Here is a 22,357-nt window from a genome sequence, read left to right as displayed (position 1 = left end):
AGTATTTCGGGAGACACTAACTGTAAGCCACCTTATAAGCCGGAATCTTTTTGGAAGGGGTTCAGGAGTCCTTGAGACCTCAGAGACTAATGCAAGGGTCGGGTTGCCGCCTACCCCCTCTTTAAAATCAGGCAAGTATGCTACCTGCAGTGAAAACAGACTTGCAGTTTGAAATTACTGGTCTGTATTTCACTGCATTGCTCTCCTCGGCAAGAAAAGTTTGTATATAGGCTGAGGATAGTGCACATTTTTCTTTGTATACAGACATTTCCTGACTAGCAGTGGGTACAGCCAATGGTGTGCAAAGCCCAAACAGAAACCGTGAACGTGACGGAGTAATCCAATTGCTAGAGCTATTTAAGGGTGTGTGCCTGGAAAACAGGAGCAGATTGAGAATCATGTAAGGCGATCCAGTCTTCGGCCATGGGTATCCCCGAGCATAGTGTTGGGATGCATCAAACTGGTACAAAAACGGATTCAGTCTTCTGTTATTCCAGAGTTTGATCAGGATTAAACAATTACACAAACTCACCCTGCCCCGGCTCGCATTAGTGGGCAGGCCAAGAATTCCCGTACTGTCCTAGTGAACGTTGCCGATATTGGAGTTAAGGAGGATTTTGTCTAAGGCAATAAAGGAGAAAGTCTTCAAGTCAGTGGAGAATTTTCGAATATTTTCAGACATGACTGTGGAGATGGCCCGGAGGGGCAAGGAATTTAAGACTGATTCCAAAATGTCAGTCAGCGGAGGGGCAAGCTTTGATAATTCAGCTTTCCAAGCTTAAAGTGCTTTACAAGGCAGTGGCGTAACAAAACTGGCGGGGACCCCGCCAGTTTTGTTACGTCACTGCCAAATCACTTAGCCAGCTGCTGTGCTAAGGAGCCCCCCCAAGCGCTCTGGGTCACCCCGCACTGCAGGGGCTGCAGGAGCCTTTGTTACACCACTGGTAAAAGAGTTAATTTAAAGGTTTTGGTAATGTGCTGGATGGGACTAAGTTCTTAGAGTCGATGCTCCAATTTAATTCCTACATTGAGTTTTGGGGATTTTTTATTTTTTTCAAAATATGTGTAGCCGAGAACTTTTGAGGGAGGGGTGAGAAGGGAGAGGCCGGAGGTCTTAAAACTGTGTCATGGTGCCAACATTCCCAGGGTGGAGGGTCAGAGAGCATGTGGGGAATGGGTGGAAAGGCAGGCCACCCACCGCGCACAGGCGGGTGGGGTTGGGGGTCAGGGGGCGGGTGGTGTGGGGGGGGGGGGGGGTTTGGTATACTTCTCTAAAAGGTGATCCAATATAGCGAATAGAATGGGTATACACCAGTATAGAGTACAGTATTCAAAATCAGGGGGTGTCTATTTCGGAGTGGTTTGATTGGGCGCAATGGTTTTGAAGTGGTGGAATTTTAAATTGATGGTGGAGTGGCAGACTCCACTTCTGGGGTATGGTGGCCCAATCATTCCTCAGAAGCGTTTTTTTTTTCTTTTTGGAAGTGTGGTTGGGTCATGCACGCATGCACTTCAGTCATCATATCAGATTAGCTGACAAGGCCATAGGCGGTTTAGGTAACAATTTGGAAAGCAGATGCACTTTAAATTCTGGCCGGCTTCCACTATTTTCTATGCATTTACACTTTTCCATGCTAGGCACTTTATGCATTTTTTTTGCACTTTTTTTATGAACTTCGTGCATTATCTGGGAATAGAAGGTAGGTGTGATGTTTAAGAGCAATTTGAAAGTTGTTTCTTTTAATGTTAATGGGCTTAACACTAGGAAGAAGTTTACACCTTAGCTTGCTAGGCACTTTAGGTCCTTTATTACTCTTGTTACGTATTACTTTTATTGCTTGGGAATAGAAGGCAGGTGGGATGTCTAAGAGCAATTTGAAAGTTGTTTCTTTTAATATTAATAGGCTTGACGATAACAAGTTGCGTGCTGTAGAAGCCTCGGTTATAGCGGAAAGCCCTTTGGTGGTTATGTTGCAGCAAACCCATATTCCGGCTCGAACGCTCTTAGCGTTTTACATGTTTAAAGTTTGGGCCGGTTATAGAGGTGTCTCATCCTACCAGGTTGCCCACAGTGGCTCTGCTGTTTTTCTGGCCAAGGGACTGGGGGCCGAAGTGCTTAATTCTGCCAATGATTAAATGGTTGTTGGTGCTCGGTCAATTGCTTGTTTTTCTCTAGACAGCTCACTTTTTTGAGTCTGTATGTCCCAGTGGAGGATAATGCTGGGCCTTTTGAGGAGTTATTTCAGTCGCTATAGCACGTACCAGGAGAGATGGTAACTTTATATTTTTGCAGGACCTGAGATTAGGCTCCTCAGTTAAAATGTACAAAACACCTAAAACCTAACGTTGGAAAAGTTTTGAATAATTATCAGCAAACGCTCACTCTTATAGATCCCTTAAAGGAGGCCTTGCCAACTAAAGAACATACATGCCTATGAGAAAGATTCCACTGTTCTTCATGTATCAATTGTTTTCCAGTCTCTAAAACCCTGATTTTTAAGGACCAACAGACTCTTCCCAATGGCTTTTCAGATCATGCAGTTCTTACCTTAGGGATTTTTGTGGAGAAGCGTATTCCACGACCCAGGAGATGTGTTTTTTTTAACAACCAGTATTTACAGGAGGAGGGATGGGTGCGGATATGTAAAGAGATCAAGAAATTTCTGATAAGGAATCATGGGTCCACCTCACCAATTGTAGTGTGGGATGCACTGAAGGCGTATACATGAGCGCTTGCTTTATCAAAGAACGTGGCAAATACCAGAAGGGCTAGAGGACAAAAACAGACTTTAGAAAAGATAGTTCTTGGTTTGCAAGATGCATTTTTGGGGTACCCTTCCATGTTAAATAGGAAAAAGCTGAGAGGGGCAAATAAGGCGCTAAAGTGATTTGTATTATACTAAAACTGGTGTGGCTAATCGGGCTTATATGTAGAAGGTTTATGAAGAGAGTAATTTCACGGGAAGATCCTTAAAGAGGCAGGCATGTGAACAAGCCACAAGCAAGATCATTTATGCCCTTAAGTGCCTATTTTCTGGGGTTGGATGCAAGGAGCTGGAGAAACTGGGCGAAATTCTTCAGCATTATAGGCAGATCTATAGTCAGAATCAAGTGATTGATGATAAAAAAAGAAAAAGTTCTGGACAATTTTTTTTTGGGTGGAGCTGAACACTCTTAATCTCTCTGAAGAAGATATGGCTGGTTGAGATGGTGAAACGCCTCCCAAATTGCAAGGTTTGTGGCCCTGATGGCTTTTCGGACGAATTTTATAAATCGTTCCTGGGAGTAGTAGCAGGTTATTTTTTTATTGATTGCAAATGCATTGCTGGAGGACTGCCCCATAGCGGCATCTTTTATTAGGGGGAATGTGGTTAGTTTTTTTTGTTTTGTTTTTGTAAACAAAGTTAAGGATGGAGAAGACGCAAATTCTTATTGCCCAAACACATAGTTAAGCATAGACTATAAGATCATTAAGAAACTATTAGCTAATAGATTTAACTCCGTAGAGGATAAGCTGATCCATCAGGACCAAAATTGCTTTGTTGCTGGCAGACAGGTACAAACACACATGATTTAGCAGAGGTGCTGGACTACTTTGTTGTTGGCATTCCTGACATAGTTCTTCTATTAGATTCAGAGAAGGCATTCGACCTTGTGGTCTGGGAAATGTTTTTTTGTATCTTAGCTAAGTTGGAGGTTCCTTACCTGATCACAAGGTTGATTTACAAGATGTATAAGAATGCGGAAGCCAAGATCATAGTTCATGGCATGCTGCAAGTTTAACCCGGCACTCGGCAGGGGTGTCCCATATCGGCAGTGTTGTTTGCTTTTTTTTTTTTAACTGAGCCGCTGGCGATCGCGATTAGGGAAAATGAAAATATGCATTCCCCCATTGCACAAATAGGGAATATAAAATTGTACGCCAATGATATTATGTTGCTTTTAGATGCAAATCGGTGCTTGCAGAAGCAGGCTTCTGAGATCTTCTCGCTGTATCAGTAGTTTGGGGATTATAAGATTAACAGAAAGAAAATTAAAGTCATTCTTGGCTGCTTTTACTCTGATAGTTTGCTTCCAGATATAGCCCCCTGTGTAGATGACCAGCCAAAGAGGTACTTGGGAATATGATATTTTTCTACAATTGCCAACTTATATGATCTTAATTTTGCTCCTCTGCTTTTAAAAGTAAAAAGCCTGTTTGCACGGTGGAATACACTCCCTTTAACTATTGTAGGGAGGGTTGCCCTGATTAAATTGAAGGTTATTCGGCTGCTACATTTTCTTTTTTCAGCCATTCTGTGTGTTTTAACATAATTAAAAAAATAAAAAAAAAGTGGAGTCTATATTTATATAATTTATCTGACAAAATAAGACTGCCAGATTAGCACTGGGCACATATATGAAGGACAGGAGAAAGGTGGGTTGGCACTCCCTCATTAGAGGGATTATCATTTTGCATTTTTTTGCACAGTACATGTCCAGATTTAATGTGAAACTTACATCAGGAGGATTTTTTTTAAGACCAATGTTTTTCAGCCGATTCTCAATGAATACAATATTCAAACCATATTAAAATTAACAAAGTCGCCGAAGAAAATTAGATATAATAGTTGGTATTTGTTTTTTTGGAAATATAAGGATCTCAACACGAGATCTGCAATCCCCCACATTACGGAATTGTCTGGGGAAGCTGGATCTTGGCATGATGCATAAATGGGAGAGAGTTGAGTTTTGTAAGGTTGTGGAATTTTTGCTTGAAGATAGGTTAAAGACCTCCTTGGAAATCCAAGAATCAGTGCAAGGCATTTTTCTACTCCTTGGCTCCTATAGAAGCTTGACCAGCATATTTCACATTCTAGAGATTGGGCAGGTTTGGGGCAGTCAAAAAAATTGCGATGGCTTTACTGGAAGCTTAAGACTGTAAATGGGTCCCAATGCCTGTCAAAATGCAATTAACAAATGAAATAAGTATGAAGGGCTGGAACGGACTAGAAAGATGTGGGATAAAATAAATATATTAAACTTTAAGGTTTTGGTGGAGAACGCTATTCTACACGAATTGGTTACTCTATAGAACCCCACAATTTTTAGCCCAAGTTATACCCAGTTGCTCAGGACTTTGAGATGTAATTCAGGGGCAGCCGCAAATAGGCCTCATGTAACTGGGCAGTGTGCTGCTATCCAAGAATTCTTGAAAGAGATATCTGGATTCTTGGAAAGGTTTTGGGAGATAAAGCTGGCTCCTAATATATGGCTGATAGTTCTGGGTTAAGATCCTGCGATTATATGACGGAACACCGAATTAAAAACAACTACTAACCTTAACAACGAGGTCGGAACACCGACCTCATCCTTACTACTAATGATTTTACCACGAATGCCTTAACAACGATATTTCGTTGTAAAGGCATTCCTGATAAAATCATTAGCAATAGGCACCATTCACCCTACATCCCTCACACCACCCCCCCAACCCCACCCCAAAACCTAAAACCCCCCACCCACTCCCCAAAACCAAAAAACGCCCCACCCCCCCAACCCCACCCCAAAATCTAAAACCCCCTGACCCCCCACCCACTCCCCAAAACGAAAAACGCCCCACCCCCCAACCCCACCCCAAAACCTAAAACCCCCTGACCCCCACCCACTCCCCAAAACCAAAAACGCCCCACCCCCCCAACCCCACCTCAAAACCTAAAACCCCCTGACCCCCCACCCACCCCCAAAACCAAAAACGCCCACCCCCCCAACCCCACCCTAAAACCCCCTGACCCCCCACCCACTCCCCAAAACCAAAAATGCCCCACCCCCCCAACCCCACCCCAAAACCTAAACCCACCACTTACCTTCGCCAACTCCCTTCTTTGTACCTTAACCACGCATGTTCGTTGTTCAGAACATACGTAGTTAAGGCACAAAAATACGAAGTCGTGGTTAAAAAAAGCGTTGTTACGCTTTCGTTAACCACGACTTTCGTAATAAAAAAGTCGTAAAAAAGGATGTTTACCAGATCCTGCCACCCGGGTAGTGCCCAGACTGCAAAAATTGCTGTACATTGCAATGGGAGTGGCTAGATCTTTTTCATAAACATATTTTATTGTTTTTGGGAAAAAGTAGCAACAAGGAAATGAAAACAAGATTAAGGACAAAGAACAATGATGTATCAAGCAGAGAGCAATTACAATTCCAAATGAAATTGCAGTAGATATCAAGGACATTAGTAAATTCCAAACAGACATAATGTGGGGGATAAAAGTCTAGACCTGTGGGGGTGGGCCACTGTCTTGTTTCCAATACGGCCATCCTGGCCAGTCTCTCATCCTTTATTATGGCAGCAAGTCTATCCATCTTCCTCATATCTTATCAAATTTCCTAGGGCATCCTCTAGAGTCGTAGACCACTTTCTCCTGGGTTGCGCACCAGTCTACCCCTTTCTTCCATTTTCTGAGCAATGGGCCCTCGGGGGAGATCCAGGCTGCCGCTATATCCCTCTTGGCTGTCAACAGGGCTGTGGTCACCAGAGCCCGATGGGCCCGTGGGAGTGGCTAGATCTTTATTGCTTCAAAGGTGGCAGACACAGCTAATACTCACAATGGAGAAGTGCTTGGAGAAAATGAAGCAATTAAGAAATAAAGAATGGCTGTATGCTCCTCGCTGCAGGGGGATTAAGAAATTTGATACATCATGGGAGCAATTTATAGTGAATCCTCTAGAAAGAGCAAAGAGGTGTAATTTGTTTTGGATATCAATTTTTTTTTTTCTTTGTACTGATGAAATGTGTGAATTTAAGCCTCACTTTTCGATGGATTTAGTGTGTTGAAATGTACATGTATCTAAGTGCTGGTGTACGTGTATGATGATTTGATGGTTTTTCTTTTTTTGCCACTGTGATGGATCTCAATAAAAAAACAAATGTTTTAAAATAAAGCTAAATAAAATAAAATGAATTGAATCTTGTTAGATGATGCTGACAGATCTGCAGAAAAATTAAAAAAATTGTATGGTATGCCCAGATGAATTAGTGTGTAGTTTGACTTATTATGAGTGAATTATTTTCACAGTGTGAGTGAGAGAATTTAAACTGAGCACAAGTGCTAATCACCCCAATGCGCTATCACTACAAATCCTGGGGGAAGCTACACACACGCTATTTGATCCATTAAACCATGACCACCAGCAAAACTTCTCTGTTCCCCTGCCTCTTGTAGAGTGTGGGGGGAAGGCTAAGTTCCCAATGTCAATGGTGCTGTCGGATTCCCTTTTGGAACTCCCATACAGCAGATCTAACATCGAAATGGTGATCCCCAAAGTATGATGGTTCCTGTAATTTATAGGATGTCCCCTGCAAAGGGGAAAGACTTCCAGTGATAGGAGACAATAGCTGTTATGTCTACAGATCTGCCCCAGCTTTGGGTGTCTATCTTCATAAATAACGTCATACCAAACATACTAGCAAGCCCTCCATTCTTCAACCCCTGAGCCAACAAAAAGGAGGGTCTGGGATAGATATTTGCTAAGAGAGCACAACACTTCTAAATCATGCACCGCAGTCAGGAATGGTAAGGTAGATACAATCAGAAGTTGGGTGGCCTACTCATCAATTTGCCAGAAAAGACCTATGTGGAGATGCTGCAACAGTTAAATGACAGGCAAACTGCAACACAGTGTGAACGGATGGGGCATGTGTGACAAGTTTGATTACGCACAGGTGCAATTCACTAAATGATGTAAAGATCTGATCTTATGCAGTCAGTACAATTATTCTCACACAGTGGCGGTCTGCGTAAAAGCAGCACAAATGTGATTTAGATTTATATGGCACAACTAATCACCAGTGAGGGTGTAATGAAATATGTATTTTTGACCACTGACCGTGTTGCACCACATTGCATCTGTATTAGTTGTCCAGTGTTCACCAACTGCAGATTACATTTTGTATTCAGTTTAGCTGCCTATTGACTTTATCATAGCGTTAGACACTGCCTTGTTAAATGTGCTGGGAATATTCCACATTTTAAACTGTGCTTGTTTTCATATTTTGTCTCACTGCAGAGCTAGAACATATTATCACCGAACATTTAGTCATAATATACGATAAGAATGTACCAGAATGTACCAGACGTATGTTTTTTCAGCACAGGGAACGGTTTGGCTTTGGGAGAAATGCCTTGGGATGTTGGCCAATTCTCAACGCTTCCCTTTCAACTCTGACCTACATTAGCCAGCATGTTTGAATATTTCTTGTTTTTTTTTTTTCCCAGAAAGCCCTTTCGGTTCCTTAAGATATAAAAAGGTGGCCCTGCTCAGTAGCGGTGGAATTTCCAAGACCTTGGTCAGGATTAGACATCGAATGCCTGACATATTTGGCCCGTGAGGGTGGAGATCTCTTTCTCGCAGTTGAACGGGGTCATCTTCTTGCTGGCATGAGAAAGATGAAGAGCTTGGCAGGCCCTATGGTGATGAATGTTTACTTTATTCTTTGCTTTGCAATTATGATATAATATAATCACATATATTTGCTGTGTACATTGCAGTTGAGAATCATCTTGGTATATTTTCTTTTCATTGCTGTGACTATTTTCAAACGTGTGCTTTCTATCTACTAATCTTCTTTTTTTAGGAACCTCATGGTGAAATAATAATAAATGTCTTCTTTGAGCTGAGAAGTGCATTCCAGAGATTTTTGTCAGCTCGGTCCTTAGTGAAACCAAAACTGATGGTTTCCAGGCACTGAAGCAGGCATGAAGGCGTAAGATGAAGGATGCTGGAAGTCAGACCCCACAGAATTATTTGAAGAACCAAGTCTTCAGTTTCTTGCGGAATTCAAAAAGTGAGGAGGAGGCCCTGATGTACTGAGGGAGGTAGTTCCAGGTCTTGGGTGCTATGGAGGAGAATGCTTGATCTCCCATTCTTGGAGGGAGGATATTGGGGGGAAGGGTACTGAGTGAGTGTGGCTGAGCATAAATGTCTGGCGGGTTGGTGAAAGTGTAGGCGGTTGTTCAGGTATGTTGGTTCGATATTGTGCAACGCCTTCTCAGGGTATGTGAGGAGTTTGAATTGACTGCCTTTTAGTTGGGGAGCCAGTGGAGATCTGAGTTTTAGTGAGATGAAGATGCACCTTGGGAGGTTGAGGAGGAGTTTTCGCTGACGAGTTTCGGATGGTCTGGAGTTGATGAAGGAGATGGTTGGAGATCCTGAAGTAGAGGGTGTTGCTGCAGTCAAGACTGCTTTTGATGATGGCTTGCATGACACGGTCTTGTGTTCAGCGGTAGCCATTTGAATATCTTGCAAAGCATGTGAAGATGTGGAGGCAGGAAGAGCTGACTGCGTTGACTTGCACAGTCATGTTGAGCCTGCCGTCCAGGATGACTCCTAGGCTTCTGGCGTGGTCTGTTGGTGTAGGTCCAAGCTCTGACGGCCATCATGTGGCGTTCTATGGAGAGTTCATGATCCCAAAGATCAACACTTCTGTCTTGTTGGAGTGGAGTTTCAGGAAATTTGATCTCATCCAGTTTTCTACATTATTCATGCAGTTGGAGACATTGCTTCTACAGGCAGTGGACTTGTTGGCCAGAAAAAGGATGAGTTGCGTGTCATCAACGTAGGATATGATTGTGATGCCTCCGGGTCTAATGAAGTTGGCTAGCTGAGTTATGTAGATGTTGAACCGGGTGAGACTGAAAGATGAACCATGAGAGACTCCACACATCAGATTCCGGTGTGGAAGGTGGTTGTCTGACTCACTGTGCTCTTCCTGTGAGTAAGAATTCTATCCAGTTTAGAGCTGGTCATTGGATGCAGCTTTCGGACAACAGTGTGGTGGGTAACTGAATCAAAGGTTGCAGAGATGTTGAGTAGGATAAGGGCTGTGGTTTCTCTATGGCCCAGTATGGTGCATGTAGGAAACTGGTCTCTTGCTTGAAGTACACCCCCTCACGTTTTGCCTGGTATCTGATGCTAACTTGATTAAGTGTGTACTGGGACCCTGTTAACCACTTGTGTACTTTCCATAAAACTGTACCGTTGTTTCCACAATTGGCACATCCCTGGCACACAGCTAAGTCCCTTGTAAAAGGTACCAGTGGTACCAAGGGCTCTGTGACCAGGGAGGATCCCCAAGGGCTGCAGCATATATTGTGCCACCCTTAGAGACCCCTCAACAAGCACGTGCACACAGCGATTGAAGATTGTGTGTGCTGGTGAGGAAAAAGGTAAAGTTGACATGGCTCCCCTGCCAGGGTGTCATGTCCACAAACCACTGCCTGTGGCATAGGTACGTCACCACTCAGCAGGCCTTCCAGCCCTAGGGCAGGGTGCTTTAGACCACAAGGGAGAGCATAGCTGCATGAGCAATATGCCCCTACAGTGTCTAGGTCCATTCTTGGACAATGTAAGAGCAGTGAGGCCATATTAGGTAAATGGGCTGGGAGGTTGTCATTACGAACTCCACAACTCTATGATGGTTTCACTGAAGGCTGGGAAGTTTGGTATCAAACTTCTCAGCAGATTATATCCACACTGATGCCAGTGTTGGATTTATTGTACAATGCACACAGAGGGCATATTCGAGATGTCCCCTGTATTACACCTAACCCTTTAGTGCAAGGCTTACCAATATGTGCCAGCCTGCCATTAACAAACATGTTTCTGACCCCATGGGGTGAGAGCCTTTATGCTCTCTGGGGTCAGAAACAAAGCCTGCTCTGGGTGGAGGTGCTTTACATCTCCCCGCTGCAGGAACTGTGACACTTGGCGGTGAGCCTCAAAGGCAAGTGGAGATGCCCGCCACCTGAACCAAGCCCCACTTCTGGGAGAAGGTCCAGAGGGAAAATTATGAAAAACAAGGAGGAGTGACAACTTCAGCTGGGACCACCCCTAAGGTGTCCAGAGCTGAAGTAACCCCCTCCTTGCAAAATACTCCACCTTGGTTTGGAGGAGAAGGACCGATAGGGAGTGCCTCCCCTCCCCAAAAGTGGGCATAAGAAGGATGTAGCCACCCTCCGGGAGAGTATCCATTGGCTACTGCCCTCTGACCCCGTAACACTCCTAAATCTAGTATTTAGGGGCACCCCTGAACCTTACTCATCAGATTCCCGGCGACCTCAAGAAGAAAGAAGGACTGCTAAGCAGACCCCAGTAGTGAAGACTCCAGACGACAACAGACTTCGCCCCAGCCCTACCAACCGGTCTGCAGCTTAAAAGGCCCTTGCACCAAAAATGTGATGCATCCTGAAGGACCAGTGACCTCTACAAACCCCCAAAGGACCGCCTGCCCAGCAGAGGACCAAGAACTCCTGAGGACAGTGGCCGTCCAGAAGAAACCCTTTGAAAGGAATCCAGAACTGCCCAGGATCTGCAAGACCTGCCCACTCAGCACCAGATGCCTACTGCCTGAGTCCAGGTGACCCACCGGTCCAGAGAAGGTCCCCAGGCGATTCCGACCTCAAGTCCATCCTGGCCAACACAACAACGCCTGCAGCGTGAATCCAGGGGACCATCTTGACCATATCTGACAAAGATACCCAATGCCCAAGGAGACCCCGGCATCCACAGCCCTATGGCCTTCTTTGAAAAGCACTGGGCACCCAGCTCTGTGTTTGCATCCTACACCCAGCCGCCCGGAGCAGCTGAGGATGTGTGCTTTGTATGAACCTGTGCGCCCCCCACACCCGTGCTGACCTAACCCCCCGCAGGCCTGTCCTGGAACCGCAGGTACTTAACTGCAATCTGCTTTCCACCGAACACCCCCAGTCCTCAAAGGATTCCATTGTAAACCTCACGCCAACTTTGACCTCTTCACCCAGCCGGCCAAGTGTTGCTTTACATTTTCAAAAAGAAAATCTTGCTTTTGGATTTTTTTCCTGAAAATATATATATATAGATTTTTTTTTAAAGTTTGTTGCACGACTCCATCATGTTAAAGGTGCAGTGCGTCAAACTTTCAATGCATTTACAGAAACTACTACGACAATGGTTCCTGTAAATGCATGAGCTGTTCGCTGGGCACCCTCCAGGTTCCTTCCGGCAAGGGCACCTTTCAAAAGCAGCAGGCAAAGGGTGGGTCCAGAGCCACTTCTCCAGACCCAACCTCATCCTACCAGCAGCAGCAACAGGGTTATTACCAACATGGTGGCAGAGGTTACACACAGGACTCCTTAAGAGTAAACAACTCGAAAGGCCAGGGCTGAAGCAGTCCCAGTAAAGAAGTGTCTACCCCTAAAAAATGGTTTACCTTGGACTCCCATCCTGACCACATTATACTTGTAGGGTGGAAACTTCAGGGATTTCTTTGCCGTTGGGAGGAGACGATCGCAAATCGATTTGTTTATAAGTTCTATCTATCAGGGAGCATGACTACTCACATAAGCTCCTTTCAACTCCATCAAACATCCCATTCCACCCGTACACTTTCATCCCAGAACATATCACACTGCTACAAGAGGACTTTAAGGAGGTCTTACTCAAGAGTGTACTAAGCCAGTGACCTCTCAACACTGGGGAAAAGGTGTCTACTTCCTTATCCCCAAAAAAAGACAGCTCTCTAAGACCAATCCTCGACTCTGCCTTCTCAACAGATAAATCCTGTCTGAACATTTTCCTATGGTTATACCCCTGCTACAGCAAAGTGACTTAATGACCTCACTTGACTTGAAGAATGCCTGCTTACACTTCCTGATTCATCCAGTTCATCAGCACTACCTGCGTTTCAGGGTAAGTGTACATCACTACCAATTCAAAGTTCTACCCTTTACATTCACAACAGCCCCAAGGGTTTTCACCAAGTGTTTTGTAGTGGTAGACACTCACCTCAGGAGAGTAGGAATTTATGTCTTTGCGTCCTAAACAACTGACTGATCAAGAGCCTAAGCAGACAAGGCTTGCTTGCCCACACCCAGGCTGTAATAACCCTCCTCCACAGCTTGGGGTTTACAGTAAATGCCACCAAGACACACATGGAGCCACGCCAAGAATAACGTTTCCTAGGGCCTGTTATAAATACAGTTGTGGGTAAAGCTTACCCCAGCGTCTAAAGGGCAGAGGCACTGCGCAGGTTCTGCCTCGTTCAGCCTCTTGGTCCACTTCCAGTTTGCACTGTAATGTGACTCCTGGGGATAATAGCCTCATGCATTAGTGCCCACATAAGGCACCATATGCATCCGCATCAGGGGTGCTTGCCAGGCCAGCAGGAAAAACAGAGCGTCAGTTGGAAGATCAAGTGTTGATAGGGGCCAGTACACATCACTCTCTGCAATGGTGAAACAGCAACAATTGTTGGGGGCAGGGCCTTGGCAGTTCCAGTTCTGCAGATGACCATCACCTCAGTTGCATCTGGGGAGTACATCTCAGCAACATGATAGTCCAGGATTTGTGACCACCTCATTAGCGAGGTCTCCACATCGATCAGTTGGAACTATTAGCCATCCATCTAGCCCTCAAAGAATTTCTTCGACAGATTTGAGGAGAGGTAGTTCTTGTGCACACAACAATATGACCGTCATGTTCTACCTACAAAAGCAAGAAGGCACACACACTCTGCAACTATCGGCCCTAGCTCAGCAACTCTGGCAATGGGTTATCCATCACCAAGTACATCTTCTAGCAGAGTATTTTCTGGGAGTCAACAACAACTTTGCAGACCTGCTTTGCAGGAGACAGCAACACGTCTGCAAATGGGAACTCCATCCCAAGTCCTACTCCCTTACTTTCAGGGACAGGGCACCCCAAACATAGACTTTTTGCCACATATGAAAACACAAACTGCCCAAACTTTGCTGCCAGGTTCCCACATCCCCAGTCTAAGAGCAATGCTTTATGGGTGAACTCGGCAAAGACCCAGGGTTAGCCTACACATCACTCCTACATAAACACAGGTTAGACTACACTTCACTCCTACAGCTATAAAAGTCAGTGTTAGCCTACACATCAATATTGCTACACCTAGCCATTAACACTGTATATATGCAGAAGAGGGAACACTCCTAACCCTTCAAAATCCCTTTTATGGAAGGCCTTACATATGTCAACCCACCAGTCCCAGTGTGGAATGTCAATATTGTCCTCACCAGACGTATGGGGCTTCTTTTTGAGCCACTACATTCATGCCCCCTAAAGTTTCTTTCTTGGAACTATGCCTTCCCTGCAGCTATAACATCTCGTAGACACATCAGAGAACTACAGGCCCTCACACTGGAGAAATCTTTTTTTCAAGTCCACAATGACAGGGTGGGTATTCCAATCCTAAATTCTTACCTAACCAAACAAAGAAGCCCTCAGTCTTTTTCCGTGGCCAAACTTGGCAGCTGAGAGCACACTACATACACTTCACACCAAGCATGCTCTCACATATTACAGGTAGGAGCAAGTACTTTTGCAGCCTTTTACGGCCATCCCATTTCTAAGGCAGGGATCGCTAGGTAGATTTGGTCAACCCTTTAACAAGGCCAGGTGGACTGTTAAATACATCCAAACCTGTTAACTAAAGATATGACAACCCCACCTTCTTGCCAAAGCCATGCTCCACCCGCAAACAGGGCACCACTACTGCTTTTCTTGGTAACATACCCATAGCGGACAAATGTAAAGCTTTCCACATACATTCCACATAGACTCACAAAGCATGATAGTATGGACATTCCTGCAAGGCAGCAAGTTAGAACTGGTTAAATTGTCCTCGGGATTCGGTTTCAGACATCTTCACTATCCAGTGGCTAGGCACCACTCAGTTGACTACTGCTTTAAAGTCACTGCAGAGTGTGTGTATCTACAGCCACACATACTACAAACTGATCGGGTTACTTACCCTGTAAGCGTTTGTTTGTATGTAGTGCTGTTGATTCAGATGCACCCATACTTCTCTCTGGAAGTCAGTGTTTGCTACAGATATTGTTCACCTTCACAATTCTCTTTCTACACTCAAGGCCACTAATCTATCCTAGTCAGTACTCCATACCTACTGTTGCTGGCTGTGCGAAAAACAATCTAACAATGGAGTCGGTGCCTATGCACATTCACAACCAGAGGGGGGGAGTCACTGAGACCTCGGCACTCAATATTTTCTTAAAAGAAAAAAAAATTATGACAGTCTGACCCAACCACTAGATGCCAAGAGTAAGCAGAGCAGTGTGTAGCTCTTTTCAGCAACACTGATACAACTTGTTCTGCTGCCCATGGACTGTGCTGCTGCTCTTTTCCTGGAAGTAGCCACAACCAGGGAGCCCGGTGGGATGCGATTCCTGATGTAAAGTGGATCGGATAGTGCCTGATTGTTTTTTTTTTTCAAATCCGGGAAGTACCAACCCATGATTTGACTTGATTCACAGAGAAAGCTACGTTTCAGAGAGTGTCTCGACCAAGAAATCATCATCTTCAGGGTTCATATATATTTCCACCTTTTGATAGACGGCCACGCAGTGGATAACGAGACAGACATGGTGAAGATCTGGGCTGAGTATTTACAGGGCTCGAAAAATCATAACAATGTTACTAGTCCTGCAGGTCAAGTAACTTGAATAATCTACTCCACCTAACTGTAATGTACTTGACCACTAAATGGATCTCACATTGTATGATCTTAGTAAAATATTTTAGTTTAGAGTTGCCTTTTTCTTTATTTTCACATATAAATGCACCTTCAAATACTTGAGCTCAGCATTGGTGCTGTACAAAAAAACAGACTAAACGTTTGCTCCATGTATAAAATGAATCTAGCCCAGGGACACATGATCCATGATTTATTTGCCTCTTAGTTTACTAATTGTTTGAGAGTTTCTTAGTTTATGTTTAAACACTCACATTTTATAAACTTATTACTAAAGCATGATGTGGTAGCACACTGTCATTTACAGACAGTACATTTCCAGGAAATGCCCAAACAACTTCCCACTAACTTTCAGATTTACTGATACAACTATTTAGTGTATTAACAATAATTTGTGAAAATTGGGTTACAAATAACATATTTATCCTTTGCACATCACCAAATGAAGTGCTCTGATTTGTTTTCATCCTATTAAAATATATATTTTTAATCACACCGAAGTACAAAAAATGGGCTTTCATAACTACTGGAATATATTTTGAAATGTTTGTACAGTTGACTTAGTTATTTAAATTGTGTGGTTAGGAAAAACCTGACGCACAATAGCCGTTCATTTCACACTCTTTGTACAGCAGGTCAGACAGTTCACCTTACAAAATCCTGAAACTCTGCAGTCTAAAGGAAAATGAATTGTAAGAAGACAAACTGACTTTTGACCTCTGTCTCTGACACAAACACAGAGCAAATGTTAAGATAAGAACAAGATTTAAAGATGTCTTTATTTCTTCTTCATTTTCTGACTGGACAGGCCCTAAAAATAGCTCAACCTGATAAAATATGACTAGCCATAGCAAGTGGGTGAGTAGATGTTTTGAGGCCTGATCTCCATCAATCCTCCTAGTGATCATCTGTAGAATTCGGGTAAGCCACACCAAAGTCATCTACCCAAGAAGGAGGACTAGGACTTCCAGTGTCTAAGTAAAACCTGAATTAAATTTTGAATTTAAAAAGCACATAGAACCAATAGGCATCAAAGTACTGTAAAGGGACAAAGCATCTAGGGGGAAGGAGGATCCTAACTCACGCAAACAAGTTGTAGAAATAGCCAGAATTTCAACTAGGATATTACAATTGTGGAAATAACCAGGTTTTCACCAGCCTGCGAAAGATCAAATAAGAATTCAGGCTCCTAATATTTTCTGGGAGAGTATTCCACAACCCTGCAGCTGCCACAGAGAAAGCTCGTTAACCCCATCTAACTTTCCGCTACCCGGGAACAATCACTTTTCTCCCTCCTGCCCATCTCAGAAGTCTACTAGGAGCATACCAGTTGAAAGCAGTCATAAAGTAGCATGAGCCCTGCTGCTGGCGAGCCTTTTATACCAGGCGAAGGACATTAAAGGTCACTGGCTTCCTCACTGACAGCCAATGGAGAGCCCTCAAGCTCTCCCTTACTGAGATGTGTTTTGATAGGCCCAGGGCCAACTGAGCAGTTGCATTTTGGATGACTTTGCATTTAACGAATACTGCCTGGCATTTAAATACAAGGCGCTGCAGAAGTCACAGTGAGATGTAATAATCGCAATGAACACTGACACCCTTAATTCCCCAGTAAGGACGGGGAAGTTTTCTTCTAGGTCTTAATGATCCAGAAGCAGAACGTACTGTTCTATTGTTCTGGGTGCCAAATGTCTACATATTGTCAGAGATCACCCCCAGATTTGGACCTAAAGTCCCCACAGGAGACCGTAAGAGTCCTATTCACCAAAAATGACTCAAGCAGGTAAAAGGCAGCATCTCTCAGCCCTGCCTGTTGCAGCCTTTGCACTAAAAGAGATAAAGATATGGTGTTAAAGGCTGCAGAAAGATTTAGCATAACCAAAACAGCTGCACCTCTATTGTTCACTTTGCGGGAAATAGAATCAGCCACCGCAACAAGAAGTGCAGACTCCATTCTGTGGTCATTCTTAAACCCATTTTGGGAGTAGTCCAGGAGTTCATAATTGATGAAAAACCGAGCGAATTCCTGGTTGATATGTTTCTCAAGTATTTTGGCAGGGCAGGCAAGCAAGGAAATCAGGTAAAGATTTTTTAAATCTAGAGTCCCAATTAGGCTTTTTCTTAATGAGGATAACAATCACTCCTTTCTAGCACTGAGAGTACACTCCTAATTCAAGAAGCTGAGAATAAACTTTCTGCAAAGATTCGGCAATTAAATCTGGGGTCAATTGTAGCACCTTGGGTGGACAGGGGTCATCCGGAGAACCCGAAGTGGTTTGCCCCAGTCGGGTTTTGATTTTTGCTGCCGGAATGGACATGTATATTGGAACTCCCTCCCCACCAACCTCCGCAAAACCCAAGACCTCCTGCTTTTCAGAAAAAACCTCAAGACATGGCTGTTCAAACAGTGATCCTCCTTCACCCGCCCCCCAGCTCCTTGAGACCTCACAGGTGAGTAGCTCGCTCTATACATTTTTTCGATTGATTGATTGATGGATTGCGTAGGGGAATCACCTTCCATAAACAAAGCATCTGGCCTGTCCTTAGGCTCATGAAATTCTAAGAGAACCATCATAATCTTGTCCATAACCAACGCAACCACTCTATTGCAAAACTCTTGGGAGTTCTCCAACGCCTATTGAGTCTTACCCAGGGTAAGACATAGGAGGTAAGGGAGGAGATGGTTGTGATGGAGGAGGAAGAGGAGGAAGAGCAACGGCCTTGTCTCTAGGCCTTCTGGAGATGCTGAAGTGTCTGCAGGAGAAACATCTTCGAGGGCAAGTCATCATTTCTTAGGCAGAGTTTTTTCCATAGCAGATATATTGCCTATGTGGGGATGGACAGTAATACACTGCAGCCTCTCATGCAGCTTCTGTTATAGTATTTCAAGGATAAGTCCTTCCTCTGAGTTGGTTGTTGGTGACCTCTGAGCAGATGGTGCTTTCAGTATCGATTGTGGCATTAGCGTCAAAGGAATCGGCTTTGAAGTTTGGGGCTCAAGGACTTGTAGAAAGCTGGGTTCTGGTTGCAGTACCTCTTTCCCCCCACCACACAATTACACACACCTTTTGTATGGTTTTGATTCAACTCTGACTGAAGTGCACTGGGGGTTCCTGCTAACCAGGTCCCCAATGCCAGTGTTCCTTCCCTAAATCAAGACATCCAATAACTTGATCCCCAAGTGGCCAGACCCCTTTAGCACCTCTGTAAGTCCCAAGTAAGTGATAACCCAGGCACCTAGAGCATGGGTACTGAAGAGGGTCCCTAAGAGCTGCAGCACTATTTGTGCCACTCTAGGGGACCCAGCACCAGCCTCAAGCAGACTGCCTAACGAGGTGCTGCCAAAAGTAAAAACACAACATGGCGCACAGCCCCTGTGCAATGTCCCTTAAACAATGCATCTAATATTTGTAAGTCATCCCTACAGCAGGCCTTACAGCCCTAAGGCAAGGTGCATTATATTACATGTGTGGGGATATAACTTTAAGAGTAGATATGCCCCTGCTATGTCTTAGTCAATTCTTAGTTATAGTACGTTTACAGTGAAGCCATTTTAAATACATGGGTTGGACACTGGTCAATACCAGTTCCCCAGCTGAATGATGGCTTCACTGAAGCTAGGGATGTTAGGTATCAAGCATCTCGTATTAATAAACCCTCACTGATTCCAGTGATGGATTTATTAATACATGCACCAACAGGGCACCTTTTAGGTGCCCCTTGAAAACTTACCAACCTGCTGGTAGGCTCACTGACTAGTTTTAGCCATCCTGCCACCAACAGATGAGAGTCTGACCCCACCCTCGCCAAGGTGAGAGCCTTTGCTCTCTAGAGGTCAGAAACAAAGGCCGCTCTGGCAGGGGTGTTAACACACCCCTTCCAACAGGATGACCAACAAATTGGCATTACAATGCAGGGGGCTTTAAAGAAGCCCACCGTCTTTGGTATGCAAAACAGAGGAGGATGCCGACCCTCCTGCCCCAGGACCCATTTGGCACCTGGATAGGTGGGAAAATTACCTATGCAGGAGGCGTGTTACATTTCCAGGCTGGACACACCCCTAGTGTGACCATCCTGAAGCGTACACAGCCTAGGAAATTACACAACCTTGTGTGTGGTGGAATTTAGGAACTCTGAACAGGGTGATGCGCACTCCCCACTGAAAGTGGTCATCTAGGGGGTGTAGTGACCCCAAGGGTAGCTAGCCCATTACCCACTACCTTTCACTCCCCTTTGCACCCCCTAAATTGAGTATTTAGGGGACTACCTGGTACCAGGACTTCAGATCATCGCTGGACACAAGAGGAGGAGTGGACAAAGAAGCCTGCTGACCTGAAAACCGAAGAGCACGACTGACTTGGCATCAACCTTGCCATCCTGCCTGCTGCACCCAACCCTTGAGGAGAAACTGACCTGTCCTGCCGCTGCAGCCTCCAAGAACCCAAGAGAGGTGCCAGTGGTTTGCAAATCGCGAAGAAGAACTCCCATGGAGCAATGGACCTGCTTCCCTGCAACCACAGGTAACCAAAGAAGAACCAGAGGACCCAGGACTGCTAAAACCAGACACCGGACATCACCACTGCACATGAGTAGCCTAGTCCGAGCTGAAGTGGGCCAAAGGGGTCCACGCGGTTCCCAGGCCCTCCAGAGACAAAGCCTACCTTGAGTTCGCCCACTGTGGACTTCCTGACGGCACTTTCAGCCTCTTTCCGCAGGCCCCCTCCAATCCCACGTATCCCTTTCACCAGAACCCAAAGCTAAAAGACACCACTGCACCCGAGCCCAACAGCCCAAGAAGAAGTGGGCCAATGGTGTCCCTACGTGCCCAAGGATCTCAAGGGTCTAACCACCTCTTACCTGTGGGTTCCACCAGACTGGCTGCCTCAGTGCCTCCCGAAGTGACCTGTTGGTGCTTCTTGGACCTCGCGCCATACTTAGCTTAACTCTAAAACAACAGTCCTGTAGGTTGTTGCTAAGTGCTCAAATGCAGTATATGTTTCTTTTCCTGTAGAATAACAATTGGGCACCCAATGCTGAAAAGCACCTCTGCCCCTGGATGCCCCACTGCCTCCTGAAGAGACCTGTTAGTGCTGCCTAGGACCTTTGAAGACGAGTCCTTTAAGTTGTTGCTAAGCACCTGTATGAAAAATGTTTTTCCCCAGAGGATAACATTACCGCTCCAAAAATCGCACTATCAACTTTTGAAAACTGTAAAAATTCATAACTTGAAAAGGATTCACACGGTTGCGATGATCTTGGTATCAAAATGTATATCATAGTATGTGTTATTTTTATAAACTGATGTCAGATTTCTTTATTGAGTGTGTCTGTCGCCTACTGCCTTTGTGCGTGCAATACATGCTTAGCACTATCCTCTGATATGCCTAACTGCTCACCCACAGTACCACAAGAGAGAGCCTTTGGGGTGTAATTTGTGCCTCTGTAATTGCTCTGTGGGTTGCTTGGACTCTTTACACTGTGTACCTCTTTTTGGTCCACTATATAAAAAGCCAGCTTCCTACAGGGCTGCCTAGGGTCGAGACCCCCTTTGGATCTCTTCTCCGGTCTAAGGCCTTGCTTCAGCATCTACCAGGGCACTAAGGCGGTGGCGGCTTAAGAACAAGGCTGGTCACCCATCCACTAGAGGGACAGTGCTCGGCTCCGATATACAGTCATTTCTCGGTTTTCAAAAAGGGCTGGGTGTTGCCTGTAATACTGCATCATGGTGTCGTTTTCAGACTAGGTCCAGGATTGACAAAGGGGAATGGGTGCCTTTTACTCCTCAAGAACTTCTACCTCCTCAGGCTCCAAGACATCAGAACCAAAGATTTCAGGGCTGGGTTGACAAACTAGAATGTCAGGTGACTCACCCAATTCTTCTTTGCCGCCGGGCTGGGCATCATCCCCGAAGATGTCCTGCATTTCTGAGGATGACTTGTATATCCTGCTTTGGGCCCACCACCTGTCTCATCACTAATGTAGGGTTTTCTTGTGTCTGAACACTGAGCAAAAGTAGCACCAGCTCTCGTTGTGCTTGGGTGCTGCAATGGGAAACATCAAATTTGCTGGGGCTGGGAGCAAAGCTGATACACACCCGAACCCAATAGTGGAGAAAATCAGTCTAACCATAGAGGTGCAGAGGAATGAGACAGAGATGGCCCTGGTATCCTCACTACTGTTCGACTTGGCTCTAAAATCCCTGAATATCTTCATTATACAATATTCAGCCATTAAGGGAATAAACACCCAGTAAAGGGAGGGTTAAGGTACAGCTATAAGCGAATGACATTTTACTAGCCTTATCTGGCCCGGTATCATCTATTACACACCTTACACAACTTACATGACTATTCCACATTTTCTGATTAACATATGAACTGGGGGAAATGTGAAGCCTTAACTTCAGTAAAATAACCATTGCAGCCTCCTTAGGAACCCACCAGTTAAAATGGGAAGCATTAAACCTTACATATCTAAGGAGTCTAATTAACACTGGCCTTGTCAAGGTAGTAGAAGAAAACCTAGTAATACTCAAGTCACTCATACAATAACAGACAAACAAGGTAAGTTGGGAGGTGGGGCGAGGGGGGCGCTGTCAGAAGTGTGGGTGTCCCAACTGAAAATGGTCATTGAGGTACATGACACTCTGGAAAAAAACAGGATGAGTACAAAGTGAAAACAGGCTTGTAGAAGGCAGTAGCGCACTATAATATAGGGATAAAAATCATTATATCAATCCCACCCAATCATGAGTCACATACATGACCTGGCAAAAAGCACACCACCTTACCCAAACTAACCATGCATTACATATTGGTG

The 22,357-nt window shown here is 44.8% G+C and overlaps 1 protein-coding gene across 1 annotated transcript in view; it reads right to left on the bottom strand.

Moving 5' to 3' along the window:
* Positions 1–22,357, bottom strand: part of WWP1 (WW domain containing E3 ubiquitin protein ligase 1) — a 711,039-nt gene that overhangs the window by 421,332 nt on the left and 267,350 nt on the right. The gene's annotated exons all lie outside the window — the stretch shown is intronic.

Source organism: Pleurodeles waltl, chromosome 2_2 (assembly GCF_031143425.1).
Source record: "Pleurodeles waltl isolate 20211129_DDA chromosome 2_2, aPleWal1.hap1.20221129, whole genome shotgun sequence".
NCBI classification, from domain to species: Eukaryota; Metazoa; Chordata; class Amphibia; order Caudata; family Salamandridae; genus Pleurodeles; species Pleurodeles waltl.
The sequence above is the reverse complement of the archived record's forward strand: the minus strand, read 5'-3'. Positions and strand labels throughout refer to the sequence as shown.